Source organism: Fopius arisanus, unplaced genomic scaffold (genome assembly GCF_000806365.1).
Source record: "Fopius arisanus strain USDA-PBARC FA_bdor unplaced genomic scaffold, ASM80636v1 scaffold00272, whole genome shotgun sequence".
Taxonomy (NCBI): Eukaryota; Metazoa; Arthropoda; class Insecta; order Hymenoptera; family Braconidae; genus Fopius; species Fopius arisanus.
Window position 1 is genome coordinate 13,214 of NW_011888011.1, and position 11,501 is coordinate 24,714.

The 11,501-nt window shown below is 37.0% G+C and overlaps 1 long non-coding RNA gene across 3 annotated transcripts; it reads left to right on the top strand.

Moving 5' to 3' along the window:
* Positions 1-349: 349 nt before the first annotated feature.
* Positions 350-10,813, top strand: LOC105272768 (uncharacterized). Of its 3 annotated transcripts, none has more exons than XR_892829.1 (3): positions 350-576; positions 10,049-10,311; positions 10,380-10,813. It is a non-coding gene; the product is annotated as an uncharacterized lncRNA (long non-coding RNA). The 3 variants fall into 3 exon arrangements; XR_892830.1 differs by having other exon boundaries at positions 10,049-10,302; XR_892831.1 differs by lacking the exon at positions 350-576 and adding an exon at positions 9,815-9,959.
* The last annotated feature ends 688 nt before the right edge of the window (positions 10,814-11,501 follow it).

Below are 11,501 nucleotides of genomic sequence, written 5' to 3' on the forward strand. Positions count from 1 at the left end.
GATATGCCCGTATACATAATTGGACCGTATAAATTATATAGTATCAGATGAATAAAATTAAGGTGAAACATGGAACTGATATTGTGTTTCGTCGATGTTTTTAACTCAAGTTTTTCAATCCAAGTACTGTCTATTTTTACACTGAATATCATTTTGCTGTTGCTGGATCTTTAACAGATCACCGTCGGATAAATGAGGACACAAACTTTTCATTTTTTTATTATATACTTCGTAACATGCACAGGCAGCTGCGAAATTGTGCAATTTTAAATGCGAGTGCAGAGTCACTCACTGACGCCTAAGTGAAAGGTGTATGTTAGTGTAGTAGTATCACTTTCGTGGTCGTTATGAAAGCTACCTTGAATGTCATTAAACAATGCAAGGAAAATCTTTACTCACCGAATCATGCCAATAGAAGCATTTATTTCTTGTGATGGATCTCTACATTGGTTATAGTGAGCCACATATATCAATAGGCTAGACTTCCGAAGGTCGACGAAATAGTGAACTATCTGATAATGGTTACATATCATAGCTGCGTGATAAAATGATGGTTCTTCGGAGCATTTGAATCAAGTAAATATTTTAAAGCCATTAATGGTAATTTGAAATAGTGAATTATTTATGCCGCATTTAAAGTACAGATATTTATTAAGTATTATTGGCTGATATTTAGAATGAAGATTCGGTTTTAAAATGGAATACATAGTATACATTGCGATACATAATGTATAATATCATGTAAGAAATATATGAGGGATAATATTGGCTACATAAATATGTCTGGGGGGTATATTAAAAGAAACAAAAAATTCATTAATCAGTATCCACCTATTAGAAAGAAGCATACCATACACACTCATTATATGTTATATCACGAAATTACCAAGAGAATCGATTAAAAGCATTCCATATATTTTATTCGACATGGAAAATAAATGAGACTTACTCGTTTTTCCATCAATAATATATTAATAAATTGATTCGCGAACGAAAAAATCGACTAACTTACTTCTAGCAGCCCATAATTTTCCCTCCCGAAGTGCTTTGATGAAAATCTTCATATCTCTGCGACAGTCGTCCACAATTTTTCCTGGTATTGTCACCCACCTTAAGGGATCATACACATCACTCAACCACTGTACGCTATTGGCTGTCATTTCCAGTTTTTCGCCCATGAAATTTAAGTCGAAATCTCGTCGATCATTCTCATTTTTTAGGCCAATCTTTAAATAATTTTTCCAATCCAATTCTGGATTGTTTTTGCTAAAAGATATGAGTCGGTCATGACCTTCGTTTCTTTCTGCCTCTGTAAAATCGACACTCCCGTTGGAATTTATAATTGACATCTTATTTGTTACTGGAAGTGGTTTCTGCGGTCTACTTAGTCGTAGAATATTTGACTCGGTTCGATTACTATGTCCAAGCTTGATTAAGGTAATGAAGAAAAATAATAAGATTCTTGAATACATTTTTTTTATCATCTTTTAGCTTCAATTTAATAAAGACTAAATTGTCCTGGATTACACCTCATTCAATGCACTATTAAGTGATCGAGCAGTATAGAAGAACTGCATTTTTACACCGTTGAATCGAAATACTCCAAATGTTGATTGCTACGAAATCAGGCTCTCTACAAAAATGTCGATTTTAGCTCTGTCAACTTCCCATCGCGAACAATAACTTTATCTTGGAGATTTTTATTGGCTCACTTCGTTTCTTTTTTGGATTTCATTTAAGAAATTTCACAGTTTCTAAACTCGTGAAATGTCCGTAATACAATGAATCACACAATGCACTCTCTGGCGCGACGTTTGACCTTTGAAATGCTGAAATAACTTCAAACTTTTTCAGTATAGCCAAATTCGACGTACCGTACTCGTACGACGTACGAGATAGACAGCGAGTTAATCCGGGGAATTCACTTGATTTAGAGAGATAAAAAAGAAATTTAAATAGTTGATGAATATTGCCTGAATTTTGTTTGAATATGATAAAGCAATTCACTAGAAGATGACACAGGAAGCCGGCATTCGACTGCACGTGATCATGCTTACCACGAACTAAATGAAATGCACCAAGTGTTTGCAATTTTGCTTCCCCTTTCTCTTGACACTTCCAATGTCGATCGTTCTCCAGGGATAGTCCAGAAGATAACTACTAGCTTTCGTCCTTCGGCCGTTTAGTTTCCAGAACAAAAATGGGTACTCTAGTAACATTTATATCTCTTCGATTATTGAAAACTATTGAATAACTTGGTATATACTATGAAGTCAACATAAAAAATATTAAAAATCGCATAAACAACTTATTTTTCTGTTACACTGTTATACACGATAAAGCGAGGTGATGTCGATTAACATTAAACACATGCGTTTGTTTGAACGAATTTGTTTCCTAAAAACACTCTAAGTATTGTGCTATTTTCAATTGAATAAATGCACTTAACGAAAATCTCCCTGATCAATCAGCACATTTTCATGAAGAAAACCAAAGATGAAAAAAGTGCTTCGAGTGTAAAACAATCTTACATCGTTCTTTAATTTAGCAACCAGTTTGGCTCCAAGTAAGTATGCAAATTAAGCTACAGATATGTGCTGACTCATTTTTATTAACTTTTTGCTCAACAAGGAGCAATTATTCGAATAAAACGGGTGGTAAATAACTACCCAGAAGTTTTCGCATTTGCCGCTTTGAATCTCGGCATTATATTCTGTGATATAGTTCGCGGCGTGGTAGCCATCATCAAGATATTCAAAATTGAATTGACCGAAAAAAATTTAACTCAATATGTAAAATATCTTAGACTGATCGGACAACATACCTGTATATGAGTAACTTTTTTGCTTTCGTCTGAGAACAAAAGTTTGCACAACAGTTTCATTATTCACGATAATGATTGATGGTACATTTTTTCACCTAGCTCCTTTCCCATTTGATAGTTTTTTCCAGTTTTACTGGAACATAATAGTTTGGAAATACATTAATAATATTTTCAAATATTCGCCAAACAAAATACTTTCTTTGACTCTGATTTTTTTCACAGGAATCTAATATACACGGAAAATTCTCCAAACTGCGCCCCATAGTTTCGTAGCCGGCTTCCTTTGAAATATTTCATATGGTTGCTGTACGATCTGAGAGGATTTCAATAAAAAAAAATCTTTTTCACTGGAAACTGATCAGTTAGAATAGTTAATAAAATATGAACTAAGCTATAAAAAAATTCTGCAAAAATCAAATAAAAGTTCAGTGAGCGTCTTGTAGTTTAGCGATGCGGCAAAAATGACCGTTCCGCTTAGTGAAATTAGTCGATGGCTTAGCAGAAGTTATCTAACTAGTTAGGAGAAATCAGCTAGAAGCTAAGTAATTCTCCTTGAAGGGCTGGACAACTTGTGACGTAGTTTCAGAAAGTTCAGAATGCATGTTCCATCATGCAACCTTCGGATACCAACAAACACAAAATCGAGATACGCGGTAGCGTATCGGCCAAGTAAAAGTTTCGTCTCTATCCAACAAATACCCAAGTAGGGTTTCGGTATTGGGCGAGCCTTGGTCCAAGCCTGGTATGCCAATAGCCAGTACTGGCCGGCTTTTGGTAAATTAAATGGTCGATCATTGGTCCAACGTTTGGATGATAACGCCGGGCCAATAATGACAAACAATAATTGACCAAGCATTGGGATCATGTCGGGCCCAATTTTGGCCCACAATTGGCCCAAGACTTATTTGCCAAGTACAAATACTGGAAATATTGGAGAAAAAAAAATTATTAATGCATGTTACGCTCATTTTCCTATTAGTTACGCCTTAACTCATAACTCCTAACTCAACAACGCTTGAAAAAGCCGATTTTGTTAACTTAAAATATCCAGCCTACGGTTAGGTTTGAACTCGGAACCCTTCGCATACAAGCCCAACGACTTAACCACAAGACTATCGCACGATTCATATACTTGCAAATAAACATCATTCATATAAATATCGCTGGGTTTTCATTTATATCATTATTATATTTAAATTGCTTATTTTGTAGTTTATTTATGTATATTTAATATGTATTTTTATTATTATTGATTTATACTTTTTATATTTATTTCTAATTTTTTGGCGCTCCACGTTTGAATTATTAAACTAATTCGTTGAGTTGATAGTCTAAGCTAATATAATGATTTTAAAATATTATTAATAAATAAATTAAATATTACAAATATTCTTCATGATTATTTATGATTATCACCATTAGGTTATATTATTATTGTCATATCATTATCGTTATTTTACCCTTGGCTGTCGATGTTTGGCCGAGCCTTGAGATTTGTCAGCCAATTTGAGATTTGTCAGCCAAGGATCAGTCGGCCACCCATCGGCCCAAACACGGGCGCTGAGGCTTGGTTCATGTGTGATTGGTCGGATATTGGCCTAACAGTGAAACACCAATGGTTGGTGTGTTCATCATTGGCCACGTATTGGCCCAATATTGCACCGCCAATGCTAGCATTGAAGCGCCAGTGATTGGCGTGATTTCCATTGGCCACATATTGGCCGAATATTGAAGCACCAATGCTTGGTAAACTTTCTCTTGGCTAAGTGTTGGCCTAGCTTTGATGTGCCAATGCTTGACACATATACAATTGGCCAGGTATCGGCCAAACATGGAAGCGCCTATCGTCGACGTTTTTACTCTTGGCCTATTATTGGCCTATAGATGGTATGCCGATGATTGGTTTGTCAATGTTGGTCCATACTATGGTTAAAGATTGGCGTTCAATGGGTGGATTTCCATGAATTGGACCAATCTTTGCCCATTATTGGGTTACAATAGTATGTACGCCAGAACTTAACCAAGCATTGGTCCAATGATTGACGATTGGCAAACCCTACTTGGGTAAGGCCGAGAGCTACGGTGCATCTATACACGACACAACTACCCCTTCCACTACCTCCTAATCGTATTCAATCCATAAAATACAAACGCTATAAGTTACATGAAATCTGTGAATAGTTAAATTATACAAATCGCCCTCAAGCTTTTCGTTGATATAAGTTTTCCCTTTTTTCGATTAATATTGGTAAAAATGCGCGCATGGCAACGGGCTCATTTCAATATTTTACCGATTTCTATTATCTTTCGGTTACATTGAAGTGACGAAGTTGGCAGCAGGTCGATCCAATCTAAGCTGGGCCAAATTTGGCGTTGAGATGTTGCCATCAGTGTATTCAAACCGTTGAATCACAAAAGGGAAACAGAGGAGAATGTTTTATTTTTTCCTTTGGATTTTATATTTTTTATCTATTTCCATAATTATAATTGGTAACTAGAATATGCTGTGAAAATTATATGCAGTTCTTGAAAAATCCGTGAAATCTCCCGAAATGACAAAAACTGGTGTTTTTGTAAAAAAAAACTCAGCCAAGTAAAAGTTTTGCACAACTGATTCCGTGAAAAACTCGTGTTTTGCCAAATTATGGCATTCCAAGATATTAAAAAAAACTCAGAAAATGTAAATGAAAATGCCAAGAAAAGTGATACGAGTTGATAGAAAGGATTCAATAATGAAAATAAAAAAATCAGTAGAGACAGGAACAACTTACTTGGCGCGGTTTTATTTACAGGATAATGCTAAAATGCAATTTGATTAATAACTAAAAGTGACTGAAGATAATTTTTGGCTCTAGCTCTAGTTCTTGGGAAAAACCGCGCCAACTAAGTTGGTCCTGTCTCTACTGATTTTTTTATTTTCATTATTGAATCCTTTCTATCGACTCGTATCACTTTTCTTGGCATTTTCATCTACATTTTCTGAGTTTTTTTTAATATCTTGAAATGTCATATTTTGGCAAAACACGAGTTTTTCACGGAATCAATTGTGCGAAACTTTTACTTGGCTGAGTTTTTTTTACAAAAACACCAGTTTTTGTCATTTAGGGAGATCTAAATATCCGGCGGCTGGTCATTAAGTAGCAATGATCTCCGATCAAAATCCTTCTCCAATTCTAGCTCCCAGAGCTCACCAGTAGCTCATTGGATAGGCATTTTATTTACTTAAAAAAAAAGCTGAAAATAAAATGCCGTTAGGAGCGTTCCAATAAAAATAAAATTCTATGAAACAGTCGAGGACAGCAACATTGAATTGAATATTTCAAGTCGATATAAAAATTATAAACAATGACTAAATGAAATCTCCTTACGGCAGTGTCGCGTTTCGGACACAAAAATCTAGACTTAATATTTACAATGAGTGCACATTCGTAAAGTTAGAATGAAAGGTAGGCTTGTGAAGGCATGTTTCAAATAAGAGAGATCAAAAATACTAAATAACTTTTTGAGAATCAAAGCGATAGAAAAAAAGTCCGTCAATATTAAAACCAGAATTTGCGAAACATAAATGAAGAGTACTTTAGTTACTCGAAACACCACTATAATGCCAGTCACCGGTAAGTCAACGAGACCTTTTACACCGGGAATGCGAAACAAAACACAATCAATTCAATCAAATGATCGAGAGGTCATTTCAAATATCCTCTAACATGACAAAAAAATTTCTAATGGCAAGAGTGAACGCAATGAATCAATTCTTGTCTTGTCTTGATTATGAAAGTAGAACCACGAAAATGAAGTTCGCTCGAGTCGAAATATCTCGAAACGCGTATGACTAATTTCTCATTGGTCAGCTCTAACCGCCAAATTGAAATTGGGCGCACAGAATGCGTAGGAGATCCTATGTATTTTAATTCAAGCTTAATTCGTTTTAAGTTGAGGAGGCAACAGTTCAGGGCCTGGATACTTAATATATCTACAAAACAGTGAATCTCAGCTCATGTAATACTAAGCAATAAAAGAAAGTATGCTCACACGAAGATATATTGAAATTCGTCCTACCTAACGTAAAATTTCCACGTGAGTCTCCTTCAAAATATGACCTCCTCAAAATGTCCGCCCTAACTCGCTACTGAACAATGAAGTGATTCCCAAAAATTGTGAGCAGGCCGTCAAGAAGTGGTCCTCGTGGTAATCATTCTGATTGGTAGTAATGAATTAATCAGCCAGCAGTCACTTCGAATTAAACATGTGCATCAGGTACTAACATTCATTAATGGATACGCCTCTCAGCTCAAGCGATACCTTTCAATAATGCCGTGCCTACCGTGCATGAATAACATCGGAGCACATCCTAAAAAACTTTATTTAAAAGCCTGCTACTAACACAACAAATAAATATTTAATTTGACGTCTTCTGTATAATATCCATAACTCTATCTTAAACCCCAATCAGCCCAATGGGTCTGCACCACATCCGTTGTATAAATAACCAGAAGGTGGCGCCCCCAATACAGGGTGTGGCTACTAATTCCTCGCCGAGACGACGAAGAAATCCGAAGGGTCTTCGGACGATGACTGACAATCCCAGGAGCTTCTTAATCCCACGATTCTTCCCGATGCCGTCCCCTCGATAACGAAGCGCACTGGTGCACTATTCAAATTAAAAGACTCAAAAAGAAATTAATGAAAAGAACAACTGCCTCAACCTCCGTCGAAACTTCTTATCGAAAGTGAAATCCCATCTGGTGAAAGTCAACTAAAATCGCGTAATGATCGAGGAGCAAGTGACGTACCCAAATACCAGGCTACAAACGGTTAATAATAAAATAATAAAAATAGAACCTAAGACGACAACTTAAGTTAAAATCTCTGTCTCACCAAAACAAAGCCAGTTACCTGTCTATGGCTTACGCAGGAAAATTGTCACGGGGTATGAGATCGAAATTACCGCCCATGTCGAAACGAATCAGATCAAATTCATTTACCAAATATCTAATTAGTGAGAAAGGAGGTGGTGGATGGAAAAGGAGGTGGAAAAGAGGATTGCAGATGGAAAAGGAAGGGAACATGTAGGTGCCGGGCTATGGAATTTATAACGGGATCTTTGGAAAGCATATGAACCTAAATTTTAGATTGTTGTCTGCCACTCTCTCGCGAATTGCTCGAACTGTCAATGCACATGAGGACTGGAGCCCGATTTCTTAAGGAGTGGGAGGTCTGCGAATAGGCAACAGCACAGAGCGGACACGTAGAAGCATTCCCAGTTGCTCTATGAGACTTCCTGGCATTCAGCATAGGATTCATACCGGCGTATGAGCGCTCCATATTAGACGGGGCAGCCATGGAGACAGCTGATCATTCGGAGGGGTTGTTCGAAGGAGTCAGTGGCAACGTTTGAATCCGGCGCGCTCTAGTAGCAGCTAATGTTAGGTATATCCACGCTGCGACATAGGCACGTCGCGGCACACGGCCACCAAGTCGCGAGTCGAGAGTAAGGAAGAGTACCATAGGGGCTTGCACTTTGCTCGGCAGAGCAGCTCTGGCTGAATCTCAGTGAACCTCGTCATTCGCTCGCTCTTTTACTGGCCTCTAGTAGACCCCCGGGTACTTACCCGACAAAAGTCAGTAATTCGAAAAACGCACATATGTACTCGATTGTACATCGTTAGTACATGATTGTACCTATAAATTTCTTGTTTGTACATGAACTGATTAATTTAAAAAAATTAATTAAATTTCGGCATGATCTTAGCCGACAACAAATTAAAAATTGATCAATAAAACCAAATTAGGGGTGTTTTCCGAAGGAAATCGTGTGTACATTACGAATTTCTTGTTTTCGTCGTTTGTACATTGATTGTTAATGAGTTAAATCCATTTGAAAAATCATGGTCTAAGTTGCGCGTTCCTATACTATCGACCTCTGCGCATTGTTCTGTGTTTAAATGGGTTTTTATTGCATTACTCTTTGCTTTACGAGTATAAACATTGAATCTAACAGAAATTGTACTATTGAAATGTGGATTCTGCATCAAACTTTCATTGAAAGAAATATTGCGCGCATCTACGTCATAACAAGTCAGGTGAGAGGGGCCGCGATGAGAGGGGACAATTCATTTTTAGCCACCATGTTCATTTCGGAGTGCAGTGGAGAGTTATTTTTGGAGTGGAGTATTATTGAAAAGCATTATTGGGGAACGTCCGTACATTCCAATTAATCGTATGGAAATGCATTAACCATAATTTTGAGGAAATAAAAATTTGATTTTGCTTCAATTGAGAGTAAAATCCTTCTCCTTTATGAATCCCTTAGATGGAGCTCAATTTTTCAATTTGTTCCTAATTTATAAACATTTGAAAAAAGTCATGAGTCTCCATTTTACCGCACTGCCCCCTATATACATTAACGAGTAGCAGTGATAGGATCTGCGAAAGCCCATTTAGACACAGAACAATGCGCAGAGGTCGATAGTATAGGAACGCGCAACGTAGACCATGATTTTTCAAATGGATTTAACTCATTAACAATCAATGTACAAACGACGAAAACAAGAAATTCGTAATGTACACACGATTTCCTTCGGAAAACACCCCTCATTTGGTTTTATTGATCAATTTTTAATTTGTTGTCGGCTAAGATCATGCCGAAATTTAATTAATTTTTTTAAATTAATCAGTTGATGTACAAACAAGAAATTTATAGGTACAAACATGTACTAACGATGTATAATCGAGTACATATGTGCGTTTTTCGAATTACTGACTTTTGTCGGGTAAGTACCCGGGGGTCTCTAGTAGGCCACCCAAGACTCGCCTTGGTTGGATATGCTCTCTAGGTTTGAGGTCATCCTCCCCTGTATGCTTTCTATGTTTAAGGCCACCTCTAGCGGTCTGCCGCGACCTCGGTAGTTATTATAAAATGCCGTCACCCAAGCTACATGCTCTCCGGGCGGTTCCCTATGTTCTGGTAACGGTTACGCGTGCTCTCGGTGATGATATCCGCAACAGCGTCCTTGGCGCTCCAGATACTCACACGAACTTCCTATTGGTATCCTATTGGGATCTTTGATGGGGGCGTAATTTAGGGTTTGGCCGTCTGATGGCAGAATGAGGAACCAGTTGAAACGGGATAGTGGTTAGCTGGTGGATTGTATTTACGTGATTTTTCTCCCTGTAATTTGAGTAGAATGAAAATTTCAATAAATGAAATTTGCAAATTTGCAGATACACAACCGAGCTACAAAAGTTTCCTTAGGGGAGAACGTTTATTAGATGCGCAACACTTCATTCCCGGTCCCCCAAACCAGTGACAGTGACACTTACATATTATTAGCATTTTGTCTCCAAACTTCTCATTTGAAAAATGCACCCCATGAAATAAATGGAGAAGTACTTAAAACTGGGCATGTAAAGAGCATGAAATGCTCGTGCAAAGTTGGAAGTGGTGTCTGTAAACACGTGGCAGCTGTACTATTATGGTGCAATTGGTGAAGTTATCTAACATTATCCCGCTAGACATAAGGAAATCATTAAAATGATTTCGTTATTATTGCAGACATGACGTGGAAGGCTTGCCAATTCTGACTTGCACGGATAAGGAATGTATCTGGAATACACCTCAAAAATCATCACTGCAAAAATACGATGCAAATCCATCAATGGAGCATGAGTGCTTTGTGGCCAGCATGACCAATCAAGATCAACAGATTCAGAATGGCTCAACCAAACTACCTGGTGAGTAGGATGGTATTCAAGGACTGGACGAATTCAATTCTCCAGAATTTCAAGACGAATTATTAACAAAAGTGATGGTCAAAAACCGAAATTCAGCGTTAGCACTACACGCGTAATGAGACTGATTTTCTTTCTGCGTTTGTGGTTATTTTCGTCCATTCTGATCATTTTGAGCGGTTTTTGTTGCAATGATAATTGATTTGATCTTTTTTCTTTTAATATTTACACTCGATCAGTTTTGATTATACCTATTTTTACGATTATTTACACTCAATCAACTTTTATTTGATCAATTTTTTAGAATCTTTACACCCACTTAATTTTCATTTACGGATTTTTCTCAGTCGAAGTGCTAAAATAAGATGAATACTGTAGATATTCTTCACCATTATCTATACTTTTTTCACCCACAACAATCTATTTTATAATAACTCTACATGAAAAAATAAAAATAATTGTCAGTGCATATTTTATTTTTATTGTAGTTTTTCCGTTCATTTCTCTTTACTCCACAGCGCCGGGAGACATAAAGTCATTGAGCTAACTAACAACAATAATATAATGATTCATCCTACGAAAATTCAAACTTTATTCGACCATCAAAATTCTTCAGAATTTCATCATAATGTGAAAAAAGTAGAGGTAGCAAGTCTCCAAGAGTGTTGTAAGAGGACTGTTTCCCGGTTGGGGGAGAACGTGATTGCTATTCGCATTCAGAGTTTGCGTTACTACTCAGTGTGGCAAAATGAAAGACAATTTCGAATCATCAGGAGTGTATCATATGGGATTTTCACATATCGTAATAATAAGAAGCCCAACTGAAAGAAAAAATCACTCGGTTATTTTTACCCGAAGCCAGTGGATAATTGTTACGTAAAGCATGGCTTGAAATGTGAGACATTAATCTGAAAAGCTTATCAGCAAAGTATTTTATCTATGAGTG